This window comes from Schistocerca gregaria, chromosome 9, assembly GCF_023897955.1.
Source record: "Schistocerca gregaria isolate iqSchGreg1 chromosome 9, iqSchGreg1.2, whole genome shotgun sequence".
In the NCBI taxonomy this organism is placed as follows: domain Eukaryota; kingdom Metazoa; phylum Arthropoda; class Insecta; order Orthoptera; family Acrididae; genus Schistocerca; species Schistocerca gregaria.
The window spans coordinates 245,541,884-245,555,244 of record NC_064928.1 but is presented as its reverse complement, the minus strand read 5'-3'; the positions used below and the strand labels follow the sequence as shown (position 1 = coordinate 245,555,244).

At 42.4% G+C, this 13,361-nt stretch overlaps 1 protein-coding gene across 4 annotated transcripts in view; it reads left to right on the top strand.

Annotated features, from left to right (window-relative positions):
* LOC126291658 (G-protein coupled receptor moody-like) overlaps positions 1 to 13,361 on the top strand; it is a 467,186-nt gene that overhangs the window by 229,380 nt on the left and 224,445 nt on the right. The window lies entirely within an intron of this gene.

The following is a 13,361-nucleotide window of genomic DNA, read 5'->3' as shown; positions in this document are numbered from 1 at the left end:
TTCGCTCCCGGCTACACAGTCACGTAGAAAAATGAAACTTTTCCCAAATTGTGAAAAAAACGGTCCCCGTACTAGACTACGGGAAGCGCTAAAGGAAAGGAGATGGAGCCTCCAATTGTGTGATTTATCTCCGTACTGTTGCCTTTTAAATATTTACAAGCGATCACTAGACAGTGTTACTGAGACGTGACATCACTGTTGTTTCAAAAATTGTCATTTGTTGTTGTTTAAAGAACAGGAGCCCAGACGCTGATTCAGTAGTTCGTTTACAGTAAACGATAAAAGATACATTGTTGTGTAAAAACTCCAATTTCAGCGTGAGGGTTTCCCTTAGATTATTTTTACGATTTTCCTAACTTCCTAAATTAAGGACGCTGCTTTGTTACCACTTTTGCTGACCAGTCACCTTCAAAGGAGGTTGTTTACATTTGGTTTGCGGTTCCACTCCTGTTAGCGTGTATATAGCGAATGTCCAACCAAATGGGTTGTTTTTCCGAACATCGACGCGAGGGCATGACTGAATGCTTCCGCCAAACAAAGCCATCCTTACGGATATCTAAGGCTGCAGTACATGCGATTTAGCATCAAGATTTAGCTGCTAAGAGTACCTTACCGGTGGATTCCATACAATTTACCCGAAATTCAAAACGGCCCTCAAGTCAAATGGCGAAGAAACTGCCCTCAAGTCTGTGGATCCATTGTGGACATGGGACGGTGGCTGGTCGAGTATTTAACAATGATATTCACCAACAGCTGTCCAATTGAGGTATTGTTTTATTTTATTTTTACCACCAGTTCCGGCCTTCCATTATGCCATCTTCAGGCCCCATATGCATCTCTCAAAAATAAACGATACTGACGCACTGGGTTATATGTTCCTGGGTGCCGTGAATTCCAAACCGCATCCCAAGTGCTTCCTTTGAAGACCTGATTGCGACCAGATCTTCGAACATCCAGGAACATACGGCCCATGAAAAGGTTTGGCCTTTGAGTGCAGAGGTGTTGCACATGTAGTGCAGATGGTACACCAACTGTTACTTTTCCGCAGGCCTCCGACGAAATCAGAAAAACCGACCCAAGACAACGAATCGTTCTTCTCTGGGACTCTCAAACGGCACGTTCAAACAGTTGGTTATTTGACGAAGAAAAACATGCGGTCGAGGCACGGAGAACAATAATGCCCCAAAGCACAGAAACAAAGTTTTCAGAAAAATAGATGTAGTTGGTCGTCAAGTTTGTAGGCAAACTACCAGTCTCATAGGTCTGACTTGTTTTTTTTATCCAAGGCTCACTACCCTACACTTGTATAAAAAAAAGCACATGTACTCCTCGTACACTATAAAATTTTAATTAATATTTAGTATTATTGTTACTAATGTTGATCCGCAAAATGTTCATATGTATTGGTTAGTGGCTACAATGTCTTGACAGTTGTATAGTTTATAATTAATCTGAAACTAGTATTAGAATATAAAGAACAGATAGTAAATGCACCACACACACATAATTATGACCTATCCCTACGCTTCACAGTTCTTATCATTTTCATGAAGCACCTTCTCTAGCGTGAGGTTCAGATTAAAGTGTCTGTTCAATTTAGGCACGAAATCTATTAGTTCTGTTACGTCTGTGTGTTTCAAGTCTGATTTAGCCGCCTTGTTAAGCCTTTGTGTTTGAAGGTTAATATTTGCCTTCCACCTAAGTATTTGGGCACTTGATTTTGCAAGGCCTCTACAGGCTGAGGGGAATGACAAATTGTCATGTAGCTTGATGTGAATTGAAGACTCCAATGAAGAATATGTTACTTTAAACAGCTCATGGCAACGTGCTGAAAACTTGATCATTGTAAAATTCTTAGAAATGTTCGTATATACTGCAAACATCGAGTTTTGGTTTGGTAGTGAGGTCGGAGACATTCTTGAAGTCCTCAGCCTCCATTTCAGAGACTGTAACACTGCAACCACAGAACGTCAGGTTACGGTGGAGCATTCCTTCAAGAGCTTCGCGCTTTTATGGAGAACTGGGCGTGAATGTAGCCAGAGAGCGTTCCTGTAGTTCGTATGCAGATTGTACAGGTGCAGCACTCATAAAGCTAGTTCACCGCAAGAGCAAACAGTTGTAGGGAGCATGTATACATGCTCAAATACTGTATCGTTTCTGTATTCTGTATTCACCTCCTTATTTATAGCCAAACTCGTCTTTCGTTTCTTTTTTGTCAAAAAAAAAGATGCTGTTATGGGACCGTTTCTAGGGAAACAGTCACATAGTGTGTGCATATTCATAATGAGAGACCCAGTTGATCGGAGTATTCCCTTCAGACCGCGCAATATGATAAATAGCAGCACTAGTGATGGTTAGTAACTGACTAATGCACTCCCACTCTTCTTGTAGACTTGATCCGAATTTGCACGCCTTGTAGAGATGACAGAACGCTGAAAGCGTTCTGCATTATCAAAAAAGCACGTGGATTGCCGGGGACAGAAGAGTCAGCTGCCTCACACACAGAGCCCGTCCGCAGAAGCACTGTCGGGGCAGAGGTGAGGGTCAACAACACACCGACCATCGGCCATGCTTCTGTAGTGACACCCTGGCACGTCGAGATTTGTCCTGATCGGACACAGGTGCGGTCTCTAATGGCACGAACTCCTGGAGGAAACATTTTACATCCTGGGAGTGGAGTGAGAAGGATTATTTATTTATTTATTGCAGAAGGCACTATCGTACTCAAATGTAAAAAGCTGACTTTCTCCAGAAAACACAACACGCCAAAGGTAAACATCCCAAAGACGTACTGGGGTTCCGTAGTTTAAACCCTTTGGAAAAATGAGACTCTGCTAATGACCGCGAAAAAAAAATGTTTACGTAATGTAAAAACTGCCAGCACTGGCTAGTGTAAGTGAACTACAGGCTAAAGAGAGAAATGGGGCAGTGGAACATTGATGAGGAAGAGCACCTCAACTGGCAGAGAGAGAGAGAGAGAGAGAGAGAGAGAGAGAGAGGGGGGGGGGGAAGGGGGTAGAAAGAGAGAGAGAGAGAGAAGCGATTTTTTTTCTGTGGAAAATGGTAGGACAAAACGTTATTGGTTAACCAGTTGGAGGAAAAGGAGCAGTGTTTTCCAAGGAGCACTTATCACTCGGCGAACAGAAAACCAGTCCCAGCCAACCTGAATTTAGTAAGAGATGCAAAACATGGCAGAGTGAGATTTCCTTTTAGTTACCATTGGATCAGAGATCACTCTAACTTCGCGAACCGCCGCTGCCACATTTCCACACTGACAGCTGCCATCGACTCTGTCAGTCTACTGTGCCATCTGAGCTGATGTATACATACATAAATACATATATACACACATTGATCTTTGTTCCATAGATCATTAATACGACATTTCGTACTGATGTGGAACGTGTCACTTTAACGTAAGTTTTATTTAGACAAAATAATTAATTTCTTTTATAGTTACTACTTCATATCTAAAAATACACTTTGGGTAGCTAGAAAAATTTCAAGCTTATCTGCACTTAGTCACTGGCGACGGTCGTTGGTTCTGCCAGTGATTGCTTCTGCAGGCACTCCAGCCTCCACTTGCAATTCTATGGAGAGATCGAGCCACAACTGCGAGACGTTGTGTAGGGACAATAAAGCCGCTTCATAGCTATTCGGGTTAGCTCAAACTTCCGTCTGACGACTGACGCCAGTGAACACACTGCTTTCAGCTCCACTCGCAGGTGTGACGTATTCCCTTCTATAGCGCTGTGTTTGCCGTAACTCCATCACAGTCTCTGGACACTTTGCAATTACAATTAATTCACTTGCACTGTTATTACCATATTGCTCCCCGACCCCTATGTCAGATATGCCGAGGCCTTATTAACTAGCGTTACCTCTATTTTTCATTTTTTTTTCAATAATTTTGTTGGAATGAAGCACCTAAATAGTGATTCGTGCCTTATTTAACAGTCACAAATTTCCCCAAATTTGGAGGGCGTCCTAATATTATTTCAACACCTGCTATGCTTGCCTTGTAGTTTTATAAACCAAGCCACATTGCAATATGCAGACAGTTATTTTCATCACGTAGAGAAGCAGGCAAATTCTCCATAAACATACATTAACGTATCAAGCTCGGAGAGGGAAAAATGTTTCCAGAACTGATCTGACGTTAGTTTGCGAAAGTGTATGAATTTCACATGAGAATATTTTGAGAAACAATAAAGCGGTACCTACAAAAATGTTGTTCTCGCATTGTTATTGTAAAACCTTATTTCTGCCCTATTGTTCCGCTGTCATGAGCACTCTTATACACATCTATGTATAACTTTATAAGCACACGTGATTCCAGACGATAATGCAACGATGTTGGAAGCTGGTGCGTTGGGTGCAGTCGACGTTCTGACTCATCCCAGACTTGTCCCGTTGGGTTCAGCAGGATTGCTGCGGTCCACCAGCCATCGTCTCACAGATTCTGCCTCATGGCAGTGTGGGTTGTCATGCTCATGCAGTCACTGCGCCCAAACTATTCCTCTATTGTACGCAGTACACGGTGCTGTAAAGTGTGCTCATGTCCTTCCGCATTAGGTGTTTTCTTCAGCCCATTTAAGGGGACCTCACGCTTACCACAGGAAACACCACTTTTTGCAACATCACTGTCGGCCCTACACACGATCGCGAATAATGTTCTCCACGCGTTCACCATGCAGCGTCGAGGTGCGATTCTGCTGCGTATCAAGTTCCACTCGCCTTGTAGTGAATCGTTTCTCACAAACACGAATCCTTGACGTTGCTGAAATGCAGTACTCTACCGGAAAAAAGCTATAGAAAAAACAGCTGTACACCTAGTAATCACGAGTTGTTTTTTCGGTGGAAGGTTAGTAATAGTTAAATGAAAGTATTTACGTGCGCAAAATTTCACTCTATTACGGTAAGCTTGCATACACCAGTTACTGCCAAGCTTTACTCTAAGTTTTACAAGGTCTGAAAAGCCCACAAGGACACATTATTCATAACGGTAGCCAGTTTATGGTTAACTATTAATTATCCTTCACCGACATTTTAGAAACGGAGTGTTTCTTTTAGAATAGCGCGCTCAAACGTTGCTCTAATCAGCCTCACGTAACAAAATGTTCGAGTTCGAGAGTAAGCAACACGCCACGTGGGATTTAGTTATTTAAAATGTCACCAAGAGTTCTGAATTTGAGAACGTGCACCAAATTGAACTCTCTTCCAACTTTACGGTACGTCTCAAACATTTTGGTACCTAAATATCACAGTATGAACAGTTGAACACTTATCAATAGGGGTGATCACAATGACATCCCGGCCCCGACTGTACTCATCTCTCTATTCAAAAGAAGCTACTAGTGCCCAAAATACGCGCGAATGTGCTAATTTCTTACTGGCAGAGGAGCACCCCAGCCAATCGGAAAGGAGCATAAAACCCCATCAATCCCGCGCGGCTTTACAGAGAGCAAATCAAAAATTTTCTCTTAGTCAGAACAGTAAATTAACATAAATGAGGTTTGAAAACTAACAAATATAAAATCAACTCCATCTTGACAAAACTACTTTACCGAAATCATAATCTCATTTCCCCAGTACCATAAACTGACGAAACAGTTTATAACAAATTCCCGGTACGAGTGACTAACAGACTCGCCATTCTCGAACATTCTTCACGAGACCAGTTACTTCAATGTATTGTACAAAAACTTTACTGAAAATATTATTTGACATTCACACCTTCATTTACTTTGACAATTAAGCACAATTATGACAGTAATGAATAAACAATTGAAATTTAAACAAACAGAACAGCAAATAAAAAAGATTGACTGCCGGTAGCGCTTTGGAACTCATGAATGTTTCGTTCTGCCGATTCCACGCGATTTTTTACAACCCACCCTCTGCATTGTTGGACTGTCCCTGTCCGTCATTACATTACATTACATTAATACTTGTTCCACAGACCATGAATACGACATTTCGTAGTGATGTGGAACGTGTCAGTTTAACACGAGTTTTCTTTACAGAATATGATTTTTTAATTTTTTTAATTTAATTTAATTTTTTGTTCAATTGCTTCTTCATATCTAAAAATCCGTCTATAAGTAGAAGTTGTCATTCAGAAATTCTTTTAATTTGTTTTTAAGTGTTGCTTGGCTATCAGTCAGACTTTTAATGCTATTTGACAAATGACCAAATATTTTTGTGGCAGCGCAATTCACCCCTTTCTTCGCCGAAGTCAGATTTAACCCAGAATAGTGAAGGTAATCCTTTCTTGTAGTGTTGTAGCTAAGCACTACGCTATTATTTTTGAACTGGGATGGGTTATTAATAACAAATTTCAGAAGTGAACATATCCATTGCAAAGGTACTCTGAATATCCCGAGTTCCTTAAATAAGTGTCTGCGAGGTGGTCTTGGGTGGGCTCCAGCTACTATTTTGATTACACGCTTTTCTGCAATAGATACTTTTTCTCTTAATGAAATTCTACCTTAGCAACAGACTTCTGTTCATAGTCTGTATTTATCAATGACGTTATGCCATTTACTGTACAGAATTGTATAAATTGTGTTTTCTCAAAATTTACTGAGAGTCCATTTGCAGAGAACCACTCAATAATTTTCTGAAAGACATTATTTACAATTTCCTCAGCTGATTCCTGTTTGTTGAGTGTGGGTTCTATGCTTGTATCGTCAGCAGAAAGAACTAGTTTTACATCTTCATAAATACAGAGTAGCAAGTCATTAATATATAATAATAATAATAATAATAATAATAATAGACCCAACACTGAACCCTGTGGGACACCACTCTTGATATCTCCCCTGTTAGACGGCTATGTTGATTTTCGCAGACTACGTGTACCGTTAATATCAAACTTCCTCATTCTTCCAGTTAAATATGAATTAAACCATTTGTGCACTGTCCCACTGATATCACAATACTTAAGCTTATCTAGAAGAATTTCACGATTCACACAGTTAAAATCCTTTGAGAGATCACAAAATATCCCAATTGATAATGTTCGGTTATTCACAGAATTTAATGAGAACGTGAGGTCTGCCAGTCTTTATTTAGCTGTCGTTGTGACTAGGTGCTTTCACATCACACTCTATCCACGCACAGTTGGCTGCTTTGAAATGTCCCTGACGAGGTTCTTAGACGACATCCAGTGATTATTCCACGTCGAATTCGCTGAGCTCCCGTGACCGAGCAGTCCTGTTGTCACTGCTGCTCAACTATCAATACAACAGTCCTCACGCCCTTTTATGGTAGCTGGTCCGCCTCTAGTGCCATCTAGTGGTCAATTTCGCATTATACAGGGATGTTCGGATACTTTTCATGAGTCTCTATATATACTGATTTATTATTCTGTCAGCCCATGGTTGCGTAATTTCACGTGTAATGGTGGACAGCTAGCTGAGTTTTCTTCTGGCGACACTTGTTTATTACTATACTGTTTCCGTCATCAGATAACAAAACTGACATCCAGAAGATGACAACAGCTGTTCACAATTTTCCACCTTTCGTCTCCTCCCCTTTCCCCAATCATGATTACTCGCACACTGGTTTGTCACAATGGGGTCATTGCACAGCACCTATCTCCACGTCAAGATCATTTCATATTTGAGATCAGATTTGAACTTCGTATAAGCAGTGCACTGAAAGAACGAACAGTAATTCATTTGCACGTACTCATCAGGGTTCGACCTTCGGTGACGTAGAGACGCACACTGTGAAGTGAATTAAGTTTTGCAAAAACAAAAACAGAGCGGAAAGACAGAAGGGAGAGCGCTTTTGCCGCATTTCTGAATGTGCTGGCGACACACAGTGGGCCACATGAATGCTAACAGGATTAGTCTCTCTGCAGTCTTGGTCCGCGCCGACGGAAATGAATAGCAGCGCTCGAATCCCTGTGATGTGTTTGGGCGGTGGTCTGGAATCAACAGAACTGAAGGGCGAATTATTATACAAACGACGCGGTCGGCTATTCCCCGAGTTGCAGGGATTCGACCGTTCCCGTAGGTGGGGGATTCACCCCACTTTCTTTCTCTCTCTCTCTCTCTCTCTCTCTCTCTCTCTCTCTCTCTCTCTCTCACACACACACACACACACACACACAAGCTCCGATCCGTCCCGCGCCCACACAGAATGCGCTGCGGTTTGCCCAGCAGAATGGCTAATCCACCCAGAAAGGTATGTGCGTGGTGGGACACGATGAAAGCGGTGCGTTACGCACCACCGATTTGCGCGTTCGTCTGTCAGCTACGCGTTCACACACTCTCCCACCCCCCCCCTTTCCCCGCCCCTCTCCCTCACGTTTTATTTAATATGAGCAACATTCTCGCACGCATTTACCGTCGCGTTCGCATTCACTTGCTCCCTCCCGACAACAACAGCGGACCTTCACATGTAGGGGGAATTGTGGTGTTCAAAACGCCTCAAACTGACAGTGAAAGCAATTAAAAAAGGGTGAAACTGTCCTCACCTCGGAATTTTGTTCGACTGCCGTTTCCCCGTCTCCACGTTTCCGACGGTCCTCGCTTTTCACTTTCAATAAATTCTTCCTGATATCGATATCAACATCACTTCTCACACCTGCAGATCTCTTTCCCTATGGAGATCGTCCTTCGCCGACGCCACTCTGCTTCCATCTTACGAGTCTCTTCCGTCCTGTGTCATTTTACCTCCCGGACAGGACGTTCATTTCATTCCTTGCATTGCTTGTGAGTATGAGACTATTCTAGCACGGACACACACACACACACACACACACACACACACACACACACACACAAGCGTGCGCGCATCCACCCTCAAAGGCCCCAAGGAGTGTATTGCATCTGAGTGGAATGTGCAATACACTATCTTCTAAAATGTTAACATAAAGTGAGCAATAAACGCACCATGGAACACGATGTGCAACCAAAAAACGTTTTTGAAGCTGTAAAGATGACACTAATTTATATGTGGGGGTACCAACAGCTCAAATATTCCACGATTCGAATAAACAACACCGCTGCGACTGTTAGAATTCTTTATTGGAGAATAAGGCAGGTAAATGTTGGGAATAGCTTCACCCGGTTTAAATAGAGCCTTTAGTCTTTTGACTGTAAGTAGACACGGACAGTATCGCTTTTATCTGATCGTTTCAGGGCATGGCTAAATTTCTGATAAGTTGTTACATTCCTTTGTGTACAGTGAAGTACCTGAGAATGCAAATTTATTTTGAGAAAACGGTCGTGTTCTGCACTAAAGAATTCCGACAGTCGCACCGGCCTTCTTTATTCTTAAGTCTCTGGCGCAGAAAGGTGTTAAAATATGCTGCTGTAAAACTTTTCGATAAATTACCGGATGATATAAAATCTGACAGACAGCAGTAATAGTTTCAAAAACAAACTGAAATCGTATCTCCTTGAAAACTCCTTCAATGCTAGAGATGAATTATTGAATAGGAACAAGTAAGTATATAGCTATAATATACACATTTTGTGCCATTTAACGGAACGAGGTAGGTAATCAAAAGTTTAAGCAAAAAAAGCTTGATCCGTGTATGCATTTCTTATTCACTTTACACGTTCCACTTTATTAATAGTTACCGTGAGATTGATGGATGGAACACGTAACTAACTAACTCTGAACATGACAATCATCCCAGTCGAAACCGGTCGATAAAATTTCTTGATCGTGGCCTTGGCCATAAAAAATTACTTTAATTTAAGATTGAAGTAGAGATTGGGACTGTGAGAGAAATGGGGAATCAAACTATCTGTAATCACGAGTTGACCTCATACGTAGTTAATGAGCTGATAAATTTGGTAGGCAAACTTCTCCATTAAAAGTAATTTTGCCGGAGATTCTAACCGACCAGCATACTCCCAAGATAAATGTCCACCCGATGATTGGTTCAAATGGCTCTGAGCACTATGGGACTTAACTTCTGAGGTCATCATGTAAGTAGGCTGTTTAGGTTTTTTTAGTGGTAACGCCGCCGCCACGTAGCGCTCTGTATGAAAATCACTGTGCCGTGTGCAGTCTGTGGCTGGTTTGCATTGTTGTCTGCCATTGTAGTGTTGGGCAGCGGCAGCTGGATGCTAACAGCGCGTAGCGTTGGGCAGTTGGAGGTGAGCCGCCAGCAGTGGTGGACGTGGGGAGAGAGATGGCGGAGTTTTGAAATTTGTAAGACTGGATGTCATGAACTGCTATATATATTATGACTATTAAGGTAAATACGTTGTTTGTTCTCTATTAAAATCTTTCATTCGCTAACTATGCCTATCAGTAGTTAGTGCCTTCGGTAGTTTGAATCTTTTATTTAGCTGGCAGTAGTGGCGCTCGCTGTATTGCAGTAGCTTGAGTAACGAAGATTTTTGTGAGGTAAGTGATTTCTGAAACGTATAGGTTAATGTTAGTCAGGGCCATTCTCTTGTAGGGATTACTGAAAGTCAGATTGCGTTGCGCTAAAAAAAATTGTGTGTCTGTTTAAGCACAGTCTTGTACAATTTTTCTAAAGGGACGTTTCATAATCAGTCCCCTAGAACTTCGAACTACTTAAACACAACTAACCTAAGGACATCACACAGATCCATGCCCGAGGCAGGATTCGAACCTGCGACCGTAGCGGTCGCGCAGTTCCAGACTGTAGCACCTAGAACCGCTCGGTCACTCCGGCCGGCGACCACGCGATGAGTAGGTTCTCATAATTTTCAGTTTTCTGCAGCTAAAATAGTAAAACAGTTTGTAACACCTCTGTTTTTATCCCGATCTGATCTGATCGTATAGCAGCCCAATATTTATCATCAACATGACCATGAACATAATGAGGCTGGTAATCGGAATTGACTGCTACGGAAGTTGTTACTTTCCAGTTCGTCCTGTTCAAGACTATAATACTGAATGTATGGTAGTAAGGAACACCAACACAGTTTTATTAATTACGAACTTATATTCTTCAAAAAACAAAAGGAGACAGCCACTGCCTTCGTCATACATATCTAATTACGGCTAATCTCAGCACAGGCTTTCATCATTTTCCATTATCGCTAATCCATCACTGCATCCAACACTGCAATCCAAGGTTAGGCCGGCGCGGTGGATGCGAAACTAAATATCGGCTCTAGTAACGTCACTGATCACTTTTACAAAGATACTTCAGCACTTTCCCGGTATTTATTTATTATTTAGGCGTCTAACCAGGCGATGGTGACGCCCTTCTCGGTTAAAAACCCCGTATTCCAATAACGGGCTCCACACACACACACACACACACACACACACACACACACACAGACCATTCCCGCGAACCACTCTGGCGCATCTCGCAGCACGTCACAATCGATTGTTCGCCCTGTCGACCTGTGCCGAGTGCAAAGTTATAGCAAGGGCCTACGGACCCCTCACAAGTTCCACTGTGGCCACCCACGTAGTAAAACCGAGACACACACATATCCCGTAATCCACTCTGAAGCACCACCTAGAAGCGGTCGGTTGATTACAGTACGTTGCAAGGCAGCCGCCATCTTAGCTGAAACACGTTGTGGACTTCTTAATCTTGAAGCCAGACGGTACAGTTGTTGTTGTTGTTGTTGTTGTTGTTGTTGTGGTATTCATTCCTGAGACTGGTTTGACGCAGCTCTCCATGCTACTCTATCCTGTGCAAGCTTCTTCATCTCCCAGTACGTACTGCAGCCTACATCCTTCTGAATCTGCTTAGTGTAGTCAGCTCTTGGTCTCCCTCTACGATTTTTACCCTCCACGCTGCCCTCCAACACTACATTGGTGATCCCTCGATGACTCAGAACGTGTCCTACCAACCGATCCCTTGTGCCACAAATTGTCTTCTCAGCAATTCTATTCTATACCTCCTCATTAGTTATATGATCTACCCATCTAATCTTCAGCATACTTCTGTAGCACCACATTTCGAAACCTTCTATTCTCTTCTTGTCTAAGCTATTTAACGTCCACGTTTCACTTCCATACATGGCTACATTCCATACAAAAACTTTCAGAAATGACTTCCTGACACTTAAATCTATACTCTATACGTTTTCCTTGCCATTGCCTGTCTACATTTTATATCCTCTCTACTTCGACCATCATCAGTTATTTTGCTCCCCAAATAGCAAAACTCCTTTACTACTTTAAGTGTCTCATTTCCTAATCTAATTCCCTCAGCATCACCCGACGTAATTCGACTACATTCCATTATCGTCGTTTTGCGTTTGTTGATGTTCATCTTATATCCTCCTTTCAAGACAATGTCCATTCCGTTCAACTGCTCTTCCGAGTCCTTTGCTGTCTCTGACAGAATTACAATGTCATCGGCAAACCTCAAAGTTTTTAGCTCTCCTCCATGGATTTTAATACCTACCCGAATTTTTCTTTTGTTTCCTGGTTGCTCAATATATAGATTGAATAACATCGGGGATAGACTACAACCCTGTCTCACTCCCTTCCCATCCACTGCTTCCCTTTCATATCCCTCGACTCTTATAACTGTATTTTACCCCTGCACCTTGAGAATTTGAAAGAGTATTCCAATCAACATTGTCAAAAGCTTTCTCTAAGTCTACAAATGCTAGAAACGTAGGTTTGTCTTTCCTTAATCTAGCTTCTAAGATAATTCGTAGGGTCAGTATTGCCTCAGGTGTTTCAACGTTTCTACGGAATCCAAACTGATCTTCCCCGAGGTCTGCTTCTACCAGTTTTTCCAGTAAATAAGTGAAAACGCACAGTTTTCAGTTACAGCATTAGTAGTGCGCTGCTTGAGACAGTCACGTCGGTTAAACATCTGGACGTGACGTTGTAAGGCGACATCAAATGGAACGTGCATGTGTGGATTGTGGTGAGGAAGATGAGTCGTTTACTTCGGTTTGTTAGGAGAGTTTCAGGCAAGTGCGATTCATGTATAAAGGAGGAAACATTTAGGAAGCCGGTGCGACCTATTCTCGACTACTGCTCGAGTGTTTGGGGATCGGATTGAAGGAAGACATCGAAGCAATTCAGAGGCGGGCTGCTAGATTTGTTACCGGTAGGTTGGAACATTATGCGAGCATTACTGAGATGCTTCGGGAACTCAAATGGGAGTCACTCGAGGTAAGGCGACGTTCTTTTCGAGGAACACAGTTGAGAAAATTTTGAGGTTCGGCATTTTAGGCTGACTGCAGGAAGTTTCTGCTCCCGCCAACGTACGTACATTTCGCGCAAGGACTGCGAAGATGAAATTAGGGATGGTACGGAAGGATACAGACGGTCGTTTTACCCTCGCTCTGTCTGCGGGAGGAGCAGGAAAAGAAATGACTGCTAGTGGTAGAGAGTACCCTCCACCACGCACCATGTTTTGCGGAGTATTGTAGAGA